Here is a 19,344-nt window from a genome sequence, read left to right as displayed (position 1 = left end):
GCCCCCAGTGGGCGTATGCTAAAAAGCACTGTTTCTAATGCATGATGGGATATAAAGTCCCTAAATGCGAGCAGAAAGTCTCCTTTAAGTAAGTTCAATGTATGTTTAGTTTAAAGCAAAATATCAAAACCTTTAGTAGGTGTCGGGGCATTGATGCAGGCTTAATTATGCATATTGAGCACTGTGCTTACATGACAACGAATAGTTCGAATTCCAAGCCTCAGTCAGCTGGCTGTAACACTTCTTCCCCAACTGACGATGGTGCTCTCTCCACGGCAGGGAGGCCGTGTAAATGTAGTCAAACAAAGTTCCCAAAGCAATGAGAGAGCACTCGACAGTGCTCAGCCATCCGGCAATTTGAATGCAGCTTGCTTGATTGCTCCAACTGAGTAATGTATGCCAACGCGTTTCACGGCCTCACGCCGCTTCTTCCAGGGCTGCTGCAAACATACAAAGAGGCACGCATTCATTTCTTTGCATTTCCGGTCAATTTATTACCATGCTCGCCCCCAGTGGGCGTATGCTAAAAAGCACTGTTTCTAATGCATGATGGGATATAAAGTCCCTAAATGCGAGCAGAAAGTCTCCTTTAAGTAAGTTCAATGTATGTTTAGTTTAAAGCAAAATATCAAAACCTTTAGTAGGTGTCGGGGCATTGATGCAGGCTTAATTATGCATATTGAGCACTGTGCTTACATGACAACGAATAGTTCGAATTCCAAGCCTCAGTCAGCTGGCTGTAACACTTCTTCCCCAACTGACGATGGTGCTCTCTCCACGGCAGGGAGGCCGTGTAAATGTAGTCAAACAAAGTTCCCAAAGCAATGAGAGAGCACTCGACAGTGCTCAGCCATCCGGCAATTTGAATGCAGCTTGCTTGATTGCTCCAACTGAGTAATGTATGCCAACGCGTTTCACGGCCTCACGCCGCTTCTTCCAGGGCTGCTGCAAACATACAAAGAGGCACGCATTCATTTCTTTGCATTTCCGGTCAATTTATTACCATGCTCGCCCCCAGTGGGCGTATGCTAAAAAGCACTGTTTCTAATGCATGATGGGATATAAAGTCCCTAAATGCGAGCAGAAAGTCTCCTTTAAGTAAGTTCAATGTATGTTTAGTTTAAAGCAAAATATCAAAACCTTTAGTAGGTGTCGGGGCATTGATGCAGGCTTAATTATGCATATTGAGCACTGTGCTTACATGACAACGAATAGTTCGAATTCCAAGCCTCAGTCAGCTGGCTGTAACACTTCTTCCCCAACTGACGATGGTGCACTCTCCACGGCAGGGAGGCCGTGTAAATGTAGTCAAACAAAGTTCCCAAAGCAATGAGAGAGCACTCGACAGTGCTCAGCCATCCGGCAATTTGAATGCAGCTTGCTTGATTGCTCCAACTGAGTAATGTATGCCAACGCGTTTCACGGCCTCACGCCGCTTCTTCCAGGGCTGCTGCAAACATACAAAGAGGCACGCATTCATTTCTTTGCATTTCCGGTCAATTTATTACCATGCTCGCCCCCAGTGGGCGTATGCTAAAAAGCACTGTTTCTAATGCATGATGGGATATAAAGTCCCTAAATGCGAGCAGAAAGTCTCCTTTAAGTAAGTTCAATGTATGTTTAGTTTAAAGCAAAATATCAAAATATCAAAATATTTGTAATATATGTACAGCTAAAGATTAATGGAAGAAGATATGGGTAAATAAGTGTCTAAATACAGTGATGTAATATCTGACGTCATCAGCAAAGGATTGTGGTTTTTTTTACAAGTGAAATGTCCAGCTAACTATAACATGTGTGAAACCTATGGTTTTTTAAGTGAATATATATATATATATATATATATATATATATATATATATATATTAAGAATCAGAAAATTGAGACCAGACTTCACCGTAACCCCACAGCAGGCAACAGTGTATTACACGCCACAAGTCATCATCCTCAGTATCTCATTTACAGTATCCCCTATGGGAAAATTGTGAGAATCAGGCGTATTTGCAGCACTGAAGCCAATTTAAAGATTGCCCAGACACAAAGCAAAGCCAGATTTATTGCCAGGGGCTACAAAGAGAACACCATCAACCATGCTATCTTGAAAGCCAATCAATCAGACAGAAGAGAGTTACTATCAAAAATAGTAAAATTATCAACAAAAATTGGCCAGTGGTCCGCAGCGATCAGGTAATTGGCAAAACATTATCTAAAAAGCCTAGCATCACATTCAGAAAATCTAAGTCAATGAAGGATGGTTTGGTAAGCAGCAACAAACTGGTTGACCGCCCGCAAGGGATTTATGAAATGTAACAATTGTCAGGCATGTAAATATGGGATCAGCAAAACTACATACAATACCCCATTTTGTGAGGATCCCATAAAAATTAACAAGTTTCTCACGTGCCACACAGATTTTGTGGTCTATGTGTTCTAGTGCTCTTGTGGGCTGCAGTATGTGGGTAGCATAAGCTGCAGGCCCACAAGAGGATGCTGCAGCACATGAGAGCAATTACCAACTCTGACCCAATTTATCCTGTGGGACGCCTTTTTAGGGAGATCCATAATAACAATCTGGATCAGTTAAAATACTTCTTGATTGATACCATCCCAGTCTCAAGAAGAGGTGGCAATCATGAGGCTAAATTACAAATACTTGAAACAAAATATATTGTTGAGCTCTACACCAAAGGCACCGAATGGGCACAATTCCAGCAAGGACTTTTTCACTTGTTTGTATATAGACTATATGCAAAGCAGAGGTTTAGAGACATACAAGAAGAAAGAATGGGTCAGTCTCTAAATATACCTTTTAAATCTGTCCAACATCGCTTGAAGCATTATGCTATAAATTTGCAAATATTTAAATCTAGAAGAATGTTTACATGCACACTAGTCACTTTAAAGAACACTCAGTTCAAATGGTAGCACTGTAGCACTTTAGTCACTGAACACTTTAATTGACAGAGGGAGGACAGCAAGAATATTAGCCCACATGGGCTAAATTGTCTGTAACTATAAATACTGAACCTAAGGAATCAGCATTATACACAGTTTTGAAAAATTACTTACGTGTAGAATTGAAGGCATCTCTCAAAATGAGGTGCGGTACAAGTTAGTAGGGCATAGAACAGTAAGATTGTATTTCACATATATTATATTGTTGAAAAAGCGACTCACAGCCCAACATGGTATTGTAGGAGAGTAGGATCTGCTTCTTATGGTTACCCCCACTTTTTGCTAATGTTTCACTGTCTTTCGACTTTAGTCTGGCTGGGGCGCTGCTAACCAGGACCCCAGCCTAGCTGCTTCCTCTCATAAATTGATTACCAGTCGTTTAGGTACACTCCAGTACCCCAGAGGCCTACAAGGGGATGCAGCATGTATTGTGCCACCCCTGGGAAGCCTTCCAAAGCCTGGGTAAGGTGGTGTATGCACCCCTTACTGAGATATAGGTTACCTATATCTCTCCATATCACTCCACATGTAAACCTATCAGTCACAGGCATTAACAATCTTGAAGGCAGGGTGCTGGATTTCATGTGAGAGGGTGCCCATGCATGAGCAGAGCCCCTCTGCAGCTTTCTGAACCTTTATTCCGGGGTTGTTTGTGATGCAGCCAAACCATATACTCTTAAGTGCATTATACCCTAGCTGTAAATTCTAACTTTGGAATGGCTGCATGGAAACATGTCGTGTTTGGTGTCAAACACTTTGGAACCATACCCCAACACCAGTAACTGGTGTGGGAGTATCATCCCACCCTTCTAAAGGGAGAGACATGACAGCACCGGTATACCCGGTACCAGCTTAACAGACCCTGGCATCACAAAATGGATGCTGCTAGCCACAGACACGAGTCTGCCCTCCTGCTGCTGGACGAAACTCCGGTAGGGGAGGTCTGGACAATAGGTTTCCTGTCACAGGGAGGTGTTGCCACCTCCCAGACAGGCTTTAGCGTATTGGGGCTGGGTGTGTGCACTCCAAGAGTGCTTTGAAGTCTGCACTGGGGGCACATTTGGTGTCCCTGTGCATAGTCCAGTTCAAACCGGTTGCAGGGGCTACCAGCCCCTGCTCTGGTGCAAAACAGGACAAAGGAAATGGGTGTAGCCACCCCTCTTTGCTGACCCTCCCATAGGTGGGTCCCTCGAGTTTGTCCAACCCCTTCCTTGGGTATAAGATAGGAACCCCTGGCTACAGGACTTTAGATTACACCTGGACGAAACATTGATACATAATCCTGGAACTTCGACGATCAGCAAGGCGCTAGATGACTGAAGAATCTCCCTTGGAGTAAGGGAGTTACTCCCCTGTAAGGCAGGCACCTAAGACGCATCTGACCTATTTGCATCTCGAAGCTCCCGCCGGACTCTGAAGAATTTGCAACACAGGCGGTGGGTTCCCAGACTTCCCAGAGGCTGACCCGAGCTCCCAGCAAAGCTGAGACCCGGAGCCCTCGTGGGGACCGTGGAACCGGAACCCCTGGACACCGTGCACATTTGCAAGTGCATATGCTTCTCGTCAATCCTTAAGGCTGTGATTTAGGCTACTTGTAGTCCATACCACGAACAGTGTTTCCACCAAAGATTACTGGCCTATACTCACTGAGTGTCCCGTGGGCTGGTATTGTGTGATTCCTCTCAAGGTCCCTTCGCGATCCCTGGTCCGTGACTGGTGGGTCCCTGTGAAGGCAACTCTAACTTTAATTGGGCTTACCTGGTTGCTCCAGATGTGCCCTGACTCTCCATCGCTTGGGGAGTCCCCAGGACCTTGCTGGTCCGCACCAAAGCATCTTTTCTCTTCCTGCGTGGGTTGCTGTTGCCAAGGCTTGTTGGGTTCAATCCGAGCACCGACACCGCAGCACTCGACATCCTTTGTGGGACAGCTCGAATCCAGCTCCTGGTTGTCATCGACACCTCCCGGTCCTCGTGGCTGCAGAGTCAAGCTTCACCTCTTTGCACCTCAAGCACCCGACATCGGTGGGCATTCGTCTATCATGCCCCTGGCCACTGGCAAGTGATCCAGACTCTGTTCCCTCTGCCTTCAGGTTCTTCTGATCTTTGCTCCAGGCTTGGATCACACCGGACACTTTTCTTCTTCCCAGCAGCAGCACTTTGCAGCAGATCACCATTGAAATCAACGACGATTCCCGACACCATTTGACACCTATGCACCCGGCTTGCCTGGGTGAGGTAACTCGAGTACTCCGATGCTCCCGTGGGTGTTGGCCCTAGAACCCCCTAAGTCTAAAGGGGTCTGCTCAAAGTCCTCTCCTAAGTGTCCTTAACTTCTAAAATTTCAACCGCGACTTTCCCATAGAATAGTACGGGGCTCGAGCCATTGTTCTCACACTGCATGCGTCGCCCGTGGGTCTCCTGTATCACTACCTTGGGTGTTTCCTTGGGGTCCCAGCGATTCTACGTGCTCTAGGCACTGTGTCTAGTCAAGTCGTGGTTCTTATACCACTTTCTTAGTATATGGTTTGGTCCCCCCTGAGGCCCACTGTATACTGTGCTATTTACTGTTGTTTTAGAACTGTATTATTGTGTATCTTGGACTCTAATCTCATAAAGAGATTAGTAGTGAGTGTTTAGAAATAAATACATATATTTTATATATACCTTGTGTGGTTCTCCTTTCATTTAGTAACTCAAGAGGTTATACTCTGGTAAACCAAGCTGTTTTACACTCCTTTAAGACTTAGCCTGAAGGCTGCTCTCCATAGCTACCACTAGGATAGCTTTCAATAAAGATTGTCTTTAAACCTATTCATCAGTAATGGTTGTTTGGACTGGTACAAGGTGTCCACTATAACTAGCGGACAGCATATACAAGCCAACTTCTCACAGGTATTATACCAACAATGTGTATTTTAACATTTTATGTATTTTATGCAATCATATTTATAATTGACATGTTTTTGTTACCATGGATCTTATCTATTTATTGCTGATTTTTCACAGATGAAAATGGAAAGTATTTTATCTCTGTCGATTTTTTATGCCGTAATCACATGAGGCACAGGGTCAAGACTGATTTGCATATGGCCATGTCTGAACTGGGGTGGCGTAGTGGGCAAAAGAACGATGGATTTAACCCAGATCTCTTGACTGGGGGAGAATGTCTGCATTGTCAGCATTCCGTCCATCATTTGTTTGTTGTAACGCTTTTCGCCCTAAGTGGGATGGGTATTCCCAGACGTGGGACCCGTGCTCACTACGCCACTGGAGTCAAGCTATCCTGGCTGATGACGGCTGATAGCCAGAAACCGGTCCTAGGATGCTTGATTCCGGTCCAGGGAAGACATGCTTGGCAGTTCGGGCTGGACTGTTCCCATGAGGCACAGGGTCAAGACTGATTTGCATATGGCCATGTCTGAACTGGGGTGGCGTAGTGGGCAAAAGAACGATGGATTTAACCCAGATCTCTTGACTGGGGGAGAATGTCTGCATTGTCAGCATTCCGTCCATCATTTGTTTGTTGTAACGCTTTTTGCCCTAAGTGGGATGGGTATTCCCAGACGTGGGACCCGTGCTCACTACGCCACTGGAGTCAAGCTATCCTGGCTGATGACGGCTGATAGCCAGAAACCGGTCCTAGGATGCTTGATTCCGGTCCAGGGAAGACATGCTTGGCAGTTCGGGCTGGACAGTTCCCATGAGGCACAGGGTCAAGACTGATTTGCATATGGCCATGTCTGAACTGGGGTGGCGTAGTGGGCAAAAGAACGATGGATTTAACCCAGATCTCTTGACTGGGGGAGAATGTCTGCATTGTCAGCATTCCGTCCATCATTTGTTTGTTGTAACGCTTTTCGCCCTAAGTGGGATGGGTATTCCCAGACGTGGGACCCGTGCTCACTACGCCACTGGAGTCAAGCTATCCTGGCTGATGACGGCTGATAGCCAGAAACCGGTCCTAGGATGCTTGATTCCGGTCCAGGGAGACATGCTTGGCAGTTCGGGCTGGACTGTTCCCATGAGGCACAGGGTCAAGACTGATTTGCATATGGCCATGTCTGAACTGGGGTGGCGTAGTGGGCAAAAGAACGATGGATTTAACCCAAATCTCTTGACTGGGGGAGAATGTCTGCATTGTCAGCATTCCGTCCATCATTTGTTTGTTGTAACGTAATCACGTGTGCAGGCACTGAGCACTTTAAAAATAGCACTGTGACTTTGCAAGTGTGTCATGTGATCAAGGCGTCTTAGGCCGAAACGCGTCATGGCGGTCATGGTGGTTTGAAGGCAGCAAAAATAAAGAATTACTGAGCACTTACATCGGGTTCGCATCCGTTCTTTCCTGTGGAAGGGAAATAGAAAGACACGGTCGTTTTGGAGATGGGCTTGTGCGTGTGTGCGGAGGACTTTGGAGCAGGGCGCTGTTTGTTTGACGGCGAATAAGAAGGTGAGTGGCAAACCCGATTAGGAGCGAGAACAAAAGACTGCAAGTGCTGAGTAACATCTTTAAGAACAGAGCGTGTCAGTGCAATATCATCAGAACATCAACAACACGCACTGAGCAAGCTGGACAGTGATGTCTACCAGGACCCCAGCTTGTACATAAATGAACTTTGTGTGCTGTATTCGTTTTTACTGAAATGGATGGTGCACTGCCTTACTTACCTGCACGCTCCAAAACCCAGATTGAAAAAGGCAAGAGATTGTTGAAACGCGTCTCTGGTTAAACAGCAACTTAATGAAATAAATGTTCCCAGCCACATCCTCCCTTGAGTGACAGGACTCTTTGTAAGTGAAAAGGAGGCTTTTTTAAAATAAATATATATATTTGAAGACGTAATCCGGCGGTGAGTAATATGGCATGTTGTGTAGGAGAAGAGGTGACAGCGTAAGGGCAAGAGGAGGAGATCGGCGGACGCCGATTTCCGTGAATACATCCTACTCGCTCTGAGAAAATGTCCGCTGGCATAGTGAGAGAACGGGAAGCGGCGGCGGATGAATTGTTTAACAACCCGCCTAAGGCTATACCAAATGTAGAAGGCTCGCAAGGCAGCCAAGGCAATGTCAATCAAGATGTCAAACAACTATTAAAGATTTTAGAAAAAAAGTCAAAAAACTAAATCACCAAATGGTGGGAACATCGATCGCTCACCAAATACGAGGAAGTGGGGAGAGTACCTCGGGCCTTAGGATCTTGTTGGCTCCTAGTTTTGAGGAGCCCAACCCCGGAATGCTTAAAGAATGGGGAGAAAGTAATCTGATGACCTCCATGAACCTGGTAAAGGTTTTAATCAAATATGCAGCGATAGACCGCCAAAATTTACTAGAGGAAATTGATAAATTAAATGAAGAGCTAGACAAATTGGATTTGAAAGAGTTTATAGCAAAATCCCGCAAAGAAATGACTGAAAGATTACGTAAGCATGAAGACAGAATAAAAATACGCAAAGCACATAAATTTGCCCGGGAACAAGATGATTATGAACAGGGGCAAATATATACCTTTTCGAGGAAGTTTGAGCACGCAAAGAAATTGAAATTTGACGACAAGAGAACAAATAAAAACTCCATTGTATCACAACAACAAAGCCATGTAGTGAAAGTGTCCGATGGGGATACAGAGTCACTAACAAGTACATCGGGCTCCGAATATAGAAACTCAGGAGGTCAAAACACCAAAGTTGTACTAAGTCTGGGTGAAGAGATCGATTTTTTAGTGGAGGATCGACGACAGACTCTCCGTCCGAGAAATCGGAACAAGCAACAAGAAACAGGAGAAATGCAAGGAGAAGGGCAAAGCGCAAAAAGCAAAAATATCCAACCAAAGAAAAAACAACAATGGTTCAGAAAGAAGCGCTAAATGATCAAACTATTATAAATGTATCTGATGTCACACTCACCCAAGCAGAGAAGCAGCTTTTATCATTAGGGCTCAACTACTGTCCTGAAAGTACGTTCAACTACCCCAGCACGCGAATCGACATATTCTGTTTCATAAGAAAATTAAAACTAAAAAAATTCTTCACAATTAAAGCAGGAGTCCATGCTTCAAAAACAGCCACCGAATCCAGCAATCACAATTTGCAAGCATTGCTAGCATCTGATGCTTCGACCCTACTGACTTTGCATGAACTAAATACACCCGGAAATGACACTCAACAACCTAATTAGACAACTGAGTTAAGTACTCAAGTGAGGCTACAGGCAATTGACATCGCACAAAGGGGCGCAGGCGAGAGCCCATTTAAACCAAAGAGCACTTTTATTCCTATAATGCCAAAAGACGTAATAGACATTTTCCATGAATGTGTAAAGGAAGATCTTAAAGGATTGTGTCACACAACAAAAAAGAAAGAGCAACACAAGAAAAACTATAAGGATATAAAATATGCTAAACTAATGAAAAAACTAGGGGACAATCAAGAAATAATCATCAAAAAATCAGACAAGGGAGGAAATATTGTCTGATGGCCAAAGAAAGAGTACATTGCGGAAGCCATGAGACAATTGAATGATGAAAAATGTTATATGAGGTCCAACATGAAGGAATACAAAAAAGCGAAAGAAGGTCTTAAAAAACAACTTTCACAATATAAAAGAGAGGGATTAATTTCATCTACTGAATTCAACTTTCTGCATATTGAATGCCCAGTTATTCCTATCATGTAGCTAATCCCTAAATTGCACAAAATGGTCTCTCCAACACCAGGTAGACCCATCATTTCTGCTATCAATAGTGTCAGTGAACATATTTCACAATATGTGGACTACTATCAGCAAGACTTTGTCAAGGAATTACCGAGTAACGTTAAAGACACAGGAGATTTCTTGAACAAAATAAATGACACTAAGTGGGAAGATGGTCTCATTTTAATTACACTAGACATTGAGTCGCTATATACTAGCATCAATCATAAAACTGGACTCAATGCTGTTAATTTCTTTTTAGATAAGAGACCTGTAGAGTATTATGGGCACAGCAAAATGTTATTGGACTTGATTGCATGGTGTTTAAATAACAACTATTTCTTGTTTGGAAAAGAAACCCTAAAACAAGTTAGAGGTGTAGCGATGGGATCCTGTTTCTCCCCCAGCTATGCTTGTTTGCATGTTGGCTGGTGGGAGGAACAGGTCCTGAAAAGGGTTCAAAATGTGCATCATGTGCGACAGTGGCAGCGTTACATAGACAATGTCTTTATTGTATGAGATGGAGATGAGGAGGAAGCTCAAGAGTTTATTACAACTCTGAATACCAATTCTAGCTATCTCGTTTTTACCTCCAACATAAGTAGTTCCAAGATAGATTTTTTGGATGCACAACTCTCGGTTATTAATGACAAATTAGAGGCATCGTTATTTAGAAAAACCACAGCAGGAAACAGCACATTACATGCGAGCAGTGGACACCCAAAACACCTCATAGAGAGCATACCTTATGGTGAGTTACTTAGACTAAAACGCATTTGTAGTACACCATATGAATTTGAAAGATGCACACAAGAAGCACTTAACAGATTGCGTATTAGAGGCTATAGTGAAAAAGTGCTCAAAAAGGCTATAATGAAAGTACAAGAAAGGCCAAGAGAAACGTTATTTCTTTCTAAAGAGGTATTGGGGGACGAAATTAAAGAGGAGGATAATCCCCGCCTCATTACGACTTATAGCAAGCAAGAAAGAAAGATTAAGTCGATTGTTAGGAAGAATGAAAATTTTCCTAGCTATCATAACGGAAAGTTTCAATTCTATTAAGGACTCGGAGGCGAGGATTATGCCTTCTTTCTCCACTTTATTCCCATCAGCAGCACAGAAAGAACAATAAAGACTACATTTCCCATGAGACATCGGGAAAAACAGTAGTCAACAACAACATGGTAACAACCAATCAAAATGATTAAGAGTGTCCAATCAGAGCTTCTCCCGTAGATATAGTCCCTTGTTAGTGTCCAGATCTCCTCTTTCGGAGCGCGAAGACAGCCCAGCACTCAACTTCAGGCATCCTGTTTGTGGGTATCAGAACCTGCAACAAACAAGGCAGTATTACCAAGGGAAAAAAACAACCCTAGGCAGCAAATCAGAGGATGGAACGGAATCGTTAGGGCATATCGAGCAATTCTCATCAATATAAAATGAATGGAAAAAGTTTTACTTACATCTGTACGGGGAGGGATCTCCTCTGAGAATCGGGCGGGATAATCCTCGCCTCCGAGTCCTTAATAGAATTGAAACTTTCCGTTACGATAGGTAGGAAAATTTTCATTCTATGTCAGGACTGGAGGCGAGGATTATGCTTGTTTAAAGCTTGCCCACAACCAACTAAGCCATATTGAATATTGGCTTGAAGTAAAACCTCTTAAAGGTGGAATCTGAGGACCAGTCCGCTGCGTTCAGGATGTCCTCCAGGCGGGCCCCTAGACCGAACGCCTTCGAGGCCATCGCTCCCCTTGCGGAGTGTGCCCCAAAATGGCGGAGACTAATGCCAGCCTCCTGCATCACCCAACGCACCCATCTCGCGATGGTGGGCGAAGAAACAGCCTTAAAGGGTTTCCAGAGCGCAATAAGGAGCTGTCGCTCCCCCGGAGGGCGATATTCCTCTGTCATTTCCTCATAGGCCTTGAGGCAGCGGACCACACACAGTTTCGGCGAATCCGGAAATGCCGGGTAAGAGACGACTCTTGTATGGCACTTTGTTCGGCGAGAGAGGGTAAATGTCACACCATCCAGTGTGAACATTCGACCTGAGATATCCAGAGCGCGCACATCCGACACTCTGCGGCTAGAGATTAAGCAGAGAAGCATCGCCAGCTTCGCAGACAACTCCTTGCGGGATAAAAACCTATTGGGTTGCCAAGACAAGAAGAGATTCAAGACCTGATTAACAGCCCACAGAGCCGAGTATCACGGCTCCGGGGGTAAGGAAAGTTGAATGCCCCGAAGGAGTCTTTAAACCAAGGGGTGTTCACCCACCGCCGAACCATACGTGACCCGAGGAAATGGCTGATCTGAAAGTGTTGATAGACCGGTACGCCAGACCATTGGAGGCTAAATGAGCCAGGAAGTTTAGAACGTGGACCACATCTGCGCCCACGGGATCGTAATCCCGTCGCAAACACCAACGGGACCATCTGCCCCACGCAGACTTGTATCACTTAACGGTGCTATCAGCCCAGGCTTTGGCGATGAGCTCTTCAGCTGACCGCGAAAGTCCCGGGGCATGCCATCTACCCCTGAAATCCTCCACGCCATGAGCCACAACGAGTTCGTTAACATCAGAGGATGAGGAGCACCGTACGGATCCTTGAGGAGATCCGGAGTCCGGGGGAGTAGGATTGGAAAATCCCAGGAAAGTTCCAGCAGAACTGGAAACCATACTTGAGACCTCCACAGAGGTGTGATGAGAACCAAGTCCGCCTGCTGTCTGCGAACCTGAGCCGTCGCCCGGGTAATCATCGCAAAGGGAGGGAACGCGTAACCGTGATCCATACTCCAATCCTGGAGAAACGCATCCGTGGCCGCTGCCCGGGGGTCGGGCCTCCAGCTGAAAAACTTCGGGAGCTGGTGATCTAGGCGGGATGCAAAAAGATCCACTGTAAACGGACCCCAAAGATCGCTGAGGGAGGCAAACACCGAGGAATCCAACTTCCAGAGGCTGGAGTCTCGGAAGTGACGAGATTGATAATCGGCTTCCACATTGTCCCGGCCCGGTAGATATTCCGCTGTGACCGATACCTGACTGTCTAGGCAATACTGCCAGAAGCTCGCCGCCAGATCTGAGAGGGCTTTCGACTTGGTGCCCCCGAGATGATTGATATAACGGACCGCTGACACGTTGTCCATTTTCAAAAGTACGCAAGACTGCACTGAGTCCTTGGTCCAACATTTCACTGCAAACGAGCCGGCCAGAAGCTCGAGACAATTTATATGTAATTTGCGTTCGGCGGGAGACCACAAGCCTCCTGTGGAAAGCTCTCCGCAACGGGCGCCCCAACCCAGCTTGCTGGCGTCGGACTCGATGACCAAATCCGGTACTGAACCAAAAATGGCCCTGCCATTCCATGCCTCCATGTGTGATAGCCACCACTGAATCTCGTTTCGAGCCTCGTCGGACAGGCGAACCTTGTGCGAGTACGGAAACCCCTTCCGAAGAAAGTACGCCTTGAGGCGTTGAAGGGCCCTGTAGTGGAGCGGGCCCGGAAAAATCGCCTGGATAGAGGCCGACAGCAGGCCCACGACCCGGGCCAGCTGGCGGAGGGACACGCGTTGTTGAGCTAGAACGCGACGCAGCTCGTGGCGGATCTTCGCAAGTTTTCTGGACGGCAGACTGAGAGTGGAGGACATGGAGTCGACGACGAACCCCAAAAAGGTGACCGACTGAGCGGGATGGAGAAGGGACTTCTTCCCATTGATCACGAACCCGAGGTCCTGCAGCAAGGACACTGTCATCTGTAACTGGTTGGCTAAAAGGATGGGGCAGGGAGCCATCAAGAGGAGGTCGTCTAAATAGACGATCAATCTGACTCCGCGAGCTCTCAGGAATTCCAAAACTGGTTTGAGCACTTTTGTGAAGCACCAGGGAGCGGAAGACAGCCCGAAAGGGAGTGACGAAAACTCGTAAATCCGGTGACGCCACTCGAACTGAAGGAAACGGCGGTGAGGCCGAAAAATAGGAATCACCAGATAGGCGTCCTTCAAATCCAACCGAACCATCCAGTCGTGGGGACGGAGAACATCCCGCAGGAGATGAATACCCTCCATCTTGAAATGGCGGTAAACTAACCACCCGTTGAACTCGCTGAGGTTTATGACTGGACGATTGCCTCCATCCGACTTGTCCACTAAAAAGAGGTTGCTGATGAAACCGCTCGGGTGACGCGTCGCTAGCGAGATGGCCCCTTTGCGAAGCAAGGAAGCCACCTCCTCGTCCACTAGCTGAGCATCGTGACTTGAAAACTGAATAGGGCGAGGGGGAACCCGTTGCACAGGTTGTCCGAAGTATTCTATATGAAACCCCCGTATCGTCTGAAGAACCCAGGCATCGTGGGTGAGCTGTGACCATGCCCCGTAACAACTTGCCAGGCGCCCCCCTATTCTTTGAGGGGAAAAAGGGATAACACTCACCGGAGTTTGAGTTGGAAGTTCCTCCTCTGTGACCTCTGCCTTTGCCACGGCGTCCTCTCGTGGGGTAGAAGTTTCCAAACTTCGCCTGGTCCTGATACTGACCGGAGCCTCTTTGGTTGTTTTGGTGACCCTGGCGACCGGTCGAGCGGCCCCTCCCTCGACCGGCCCCGCGAAAAACACGAGGGAACACTTTTTTAATAGTGGACTGTCCAGCGACGTGAAGGTATTCACGAACTTGCCTAATTCCTTAATGAAAGGTTCACCAAAGAGACCTCCTTGGGCGACTGCCCCTGCTTCTGAATCCGCTAAGTCGCCGAGTTTCGTGTCAATCTTAATTAAAAGGGACCTCCTCCGCTCGGTAGAGAGGGCACAGTTGGCCTTGCCTAAGAAGACCACTACCCGCTGGGCCCAACCCGAGAGGGTTTCGGGAGAAATCATCGATCCCGAAGCTTTCGCTTCCTCCGCCATATCCAGGATTTTTGTGGCGGGACCCAAAGCGTCCAAGAGCTTATCTTGGCACGCTCTCCAAGACCTGTCGATGCCCTTCTTGGGGTCTCGAATACATTTTTGGAGGAATGTCAACATCCGTGGATCAATGTCCGGGGTTAGGGCCACTTTTCCCTCCAGCGAGGGGCGAGGACACTCCGCTCGGAGACAATTGCGGGCCTCTTTTTCGAGTGGGCGCCTGATATGCTCTGCGACGTAAGTCGCTACCTTGTCAGCTGGGACCCAGTCTGAAGAGCGAGGGTGAACAATATCATTAGGGTCCAACATGTCCGAAGGAGTAGGAGGAGGCTGTAAGTGAGAGGGCCCCAAAGGGGTCTGTGAGGGCCGGGTCGGGAGCCACGACCTGGACGGGCTGGCATCGGGATCCCCAGAAGGACCTGGAGGCGAAGGGGGGGAAATGAGGTTAGGAGCCAGTGAATCGCCCGCACCCCCCAGAGGTTGGCTATCAATAAAGGCCCGCTTGAGGCGCTCAAAAGCGTCCACGTCTACCCCGGGGGCCCGGGGGCGTTTGGGAGGGGGAGGCCCCTGGAGTTCCTGGGCAGTAGAAGGCCGGGACGATCTATGCTCCAGTCGCAAAAATGCCTGTTCAATTTTTTGCGTCAGCCTGTCCTCCAAAGGAGATAGGGCCTGGTCCACCGCCCTGTAAATAGAGGTGTCAACCGCCTCATAAAAGGCATCGCCCCACGGCATATCTGCCAGAGGATCCTCCTCTTCCTCTTGGTAATCCCCATAAAACTCCATTATGGGGGGGAAAAAAAGGGCGAAAGACTTTTGCGCTGCACTCGCAAGAAGTATTCACAACTGGGAGTCAGTTGACAGATTTAAACGTGGCAGACCCACAATATATTTTTTAATGCAGGGTGACTAGCCCTGAGGGGACATAAGCTGGCAGAAACAATTCAAATTTTTACAGTGCAGAAAAACTGGGCTGGAAACGTCCCCAAAGCCAAGCCTAACGGCGAATACAAGACCTCCTGGGAGGCGTCAGCACTAATGTGCGTAATACCAGACTCGTGTTCCCCGTTATTAACACCAACGCGGGAACCGAGCGTCACAAATGCAAGTATTAGGCCCACGAGCCGAAAATTGAAGCTCGCGAGGCCGGTACAGACCGCAGTCGGTGTCACTTCTCAGCCCAGAGCTCCGGAGGCACATAAACGCGCGCGCGTCTCTGGAAACCATGAAAACCAGAGACGCGTCGCGTTCATACACCGTCTCTCGTGCCCTCAGGCGGCGGGAGGACCAGAGCGCGCCAGCGGAGCCGCGTAGGAGTGGGAGACGACTCTCACTCCCGCGGCCCAAGACGACACTAAATTCGTCGAAAAAACACACCCCCTATCATAACGACGGGGAAAAAGAAACCATTTAAAACCGTATTTGGCAAAACCACAATGACGAAAAAATACGTCTAATTATCAAACAGAAAGGAAATACATAATAAATGTAACCAACAAACTCTCAAATGGAGCGAAATAACAGGTATGAAATAACAAGAATGAAGTAAAATTATCACAAGCCCCCCAAACAGTATAAACCTGAGGGACTTAACTGGCTGCGCAGCAGCGAAGAAAGAAGAGATCTGGACACTAACAAGGGACTATATCTACGGGAGAAGCTCTGATTGGACACTCTTAATCATTTTGATTGGTTGTTACCATGTTGTTGTTGACTACTGTTTTTCCCGATGTCTCATGGGAAACGTAGTCTTTATTGTTCTTTCTGTGCTGCTGATGGGAATAAAGTGGAGAAAGAAGGTATAATCCTCGCCTCCAGTCCTGACATAGAATTGGCCCATTGTCCTTACTGATGGAGTACTAGGAAATAGACTCCCAGAGTTACCAGTGATAACCTACAGAAAACCCTCGAGCGAGCCGGAGGCAAGATGGCGGCCGTGGCGTGGGCTGTATAAGCAGCTCCTCACTCTGGCTCCGTACCCGGTGGAAACGAAGAGCGTTATTCGGAGCTTTGTTATCCAAGACACTACCATATGGACAGTATGAGTCGGGGAGACTGATCCGCACCGCTGAAAAGCAGAAGAACTAGCCGCTAAAACCCCGTATGGTGCTGTGGAGATTCTGCAGGGAAGGATTACGGTCTTGAAGCGGGAATCGGACTACGGCTCGAGCTCGAGCACAGACGCTGACTCGGAGGCGGACGCTTCAAGAGACGCCGCCATTCAGGCTACGGAGCCGCTTTTCCTTTCAAAAAGCGTGAGTAAGCTGAAACTGTTTGACTGTTTGAGTAGCACAATGCGACCTGAATTCCTCTCTATCTTGAGATTAAAGTAAGACGGCGTCTGTGGGAGCCTCCGGTTCTGCTTTCCGAAAATCATAGAAAGAATATTGGTACCGACTGCACTGCGGATTTAAGAAGAGGTTTGCAACATTGTGTCGTTGCATGGATACATATTTCTCGACTCACTGTTAAACCCGACAGCTGATAGTTGCTTTGATCCGGACATTGTACTTAGAGGAGAGGAGAGGAATGAGAGTCTACTACAACTAAAATCTCCTGAACTTTAATCTATCTATAGCACTAATTAATTAGAAATCTGCATTAGATGTTGCTTTTTGCTCACGAGTACCGGAACTGTTTTTTGCTTTGGCGCTATTTTGGTTTCATTGGCGCTCACTGGTCGATAATACACGGGGGTAGTACCTCGCCGAGTTCTCAAAGTATGCCACCAAAAAACCAGTCAAAGCCTCATACTCGGAGTGTACGGATTAAACAACCCGCTGAGGGAAAGGGTGCCTTATCTCAATCAAATTTGAATAAATCTATACCCATTATTGCTGACAAAGGAGCAAGTCTTACCGCTGTAGGCACTATGGAGAAAGACTCTCTGCCTCAATCTGCTGTAAATCAAGGGCTCACCCCGATACATCATTTCTTTGAGAAAAAAAATGAGAAACAGAGAGATATTGTCTCACCAACACCTATATCTGAAATTCTTGAGCCAGCAATTGCAGATATTATCTCTGAAACCAATATTGCTGCTTCAAACACAGCGGTGCAACTTATAGACAATCAGGATTCTGGCTCGCAAGGGGTTGTGGGAGTTGGAGTTCTAAGTAATATTTTACAATCTAATGGGTTAGCCGAAAATCCCATTAATTTGGATTTAAATATCCTAGAAAGAGCCATAACCAGTCAAGAAGCTGGTGAAAACTTTTACTCCCTATCTGACTACACATCGGATGACAGTCCTAGTCCAAATCACAGCAAGGAGTGGGCAGATTATACTGCAGAGAGCAGTGTTGTCGGGGAAGACGATGATGATGGTGTCTCACCAAGTACAAGTATTGCGACAATTAAAAAACTAAAGAAGAGGGGATCTCATAATCGAGCTACAACTAAACTCAGAATCGAGGTTGGGGGATCCCCCTCTTCAGCTCCTGACAATCCAGCGCTAAAAAACAGATCTGAGGTCGAAACTGAAGACGTATCGACTAATATTCAAGACAGATCTAATCTAAGTGAAAGCCCTCCAGAAATTACGTTAACCACTATATACAACACTATGATGATACACCGTGCAGAAAGCAAAGCGGAAAATTTACGTACTCAAGCTACATGCGCTAAATTAAAGAATTCTATTCGCAGAGTGATTAAGGTCTCAACGGAGACCGCTGATAGAGTCACAGAAGCCGAGACTCGTATTTCGGTGCTGGAGGAGGAGTCTCGAACTCAGAAAACAGAACTGGAGAACGTCAAAGCACAAAGGGATGATTTATCTTATAAACTAACCGGGCTAGAAAATCAGGCTCGAAGAAACAACTTGCGATTCTTGGGCATTCCTGAAAAGAAAGAAGGATCAGATACTAGACAATTCATTATTGAACTTCTAAAGGAGGCCCTCCCTGATTTAAAAACATGGGACTGGACAAAGGAGATTCAAAGAGCCCATCGCTTCCCATTCTCTATGAAGAACACTCGACAGGGTGACCAGTCATATCCGCGAGCAATTCTTGTCAGCTTTAATAACTTTCTTGCAAGAGAGGAACTCTCAATGTTAGCAAAACCTGAGAAGAAGATATCTGCCAAAGGCTGTACTTTTTTCGTACGGCCAGATTTCTGCCAGGCAACAGTGGCCCAGCGATGGCAGCTTAGACAGCTAATACCTCAATTCCAGCAGAAAGGGGCCACTGTTTATCTTCAGAATCCCGCCAAACTTAAAGTTATATGGAAAGATCAAACAAAATTATTTTTCTCAGAGATCAAAGCTAAAGAGTTTTTACTCATGTTATAACATATGGTCAGTGTTAGATATTGGACATTTTATATATATCTGTCTAGCATAGTGCTATCTGCTTTTCAGAATTCTGTTTTTTGATATGGGTCGGAGCCAGAGAGATATGGCATTCCATCTTACACAGGAACTGTTAGTTCCTGAGCCTCATGTGTGGGGGAGGGGGTTGGGTGGGTGGTCCTCAACCTGGGGGTTGAGGTGGTGGTGGGGGTGGTGGGGTTGGTGGTGGGTGGTGTGGCATAAAACAGCAATGATGATTGATCTGGGCTATATAAACTTTGATGGGCTGATCTTTATGTGTTATGTGAGAGTTTATCGGCAAAAGGCTTTTTTTCAATTAAATAGGTTACGATTGATGGTACTTTTAAAAATTTTTCAATATGGTGAGGAAAATTAAAATCTGTTCTCTTAATGTTAATGGTCTGAATGATTTTAAAAAGGTGGGGATTCTGCGATACCTGATTCAACTTCTCCAAATTGATATTTTATGTCTACAGGAGACACATATCCCTTGGT

At 46.4% G+C, this 19,344-nt stretch overlaps 1 long non-coding RNA gene across 1 annotated transcript in view; it reads right to left on the bottom strand.

Annotated features, from left to right (window-relative positions):
* Positions 1–10,743: 10,743 nt before the first annotated feature.
* The window catches only part of LOC146863177 (uncharacterized), a 192,025-nt gene continuing 183,424 nt past the window's right edge, over positions 10,744–19,344 (bottom strand). Inside the window, exon 3 of the long non-coding RNA XR_014978566.1 lies at positions 10,744–10,974. This is a non-coding gene — a long non-coding RNA (uncharacterized LOC146863177). The remainder of the gene's footprint in view (positions 10,975–19,344) is intronic.

This window comes from Triturus cristatus, chromosome 2_2, assembly GCF_964204655.1.
Source record: "Triturus cristatus chromosome 2_2, aTriCri1.1, whole genome shotgun sequence".
Taxonomy (NCBI): Eukaryota; Metazoa; Chordata; class Amphibia; order Caudata; family Salamandridae; genus Triturus; species Triturus cristatus.
Note: the sequence above shows the minus strand (reverse complement) of the source record. Positions and strands in the feature narration are given on the sequence as shown.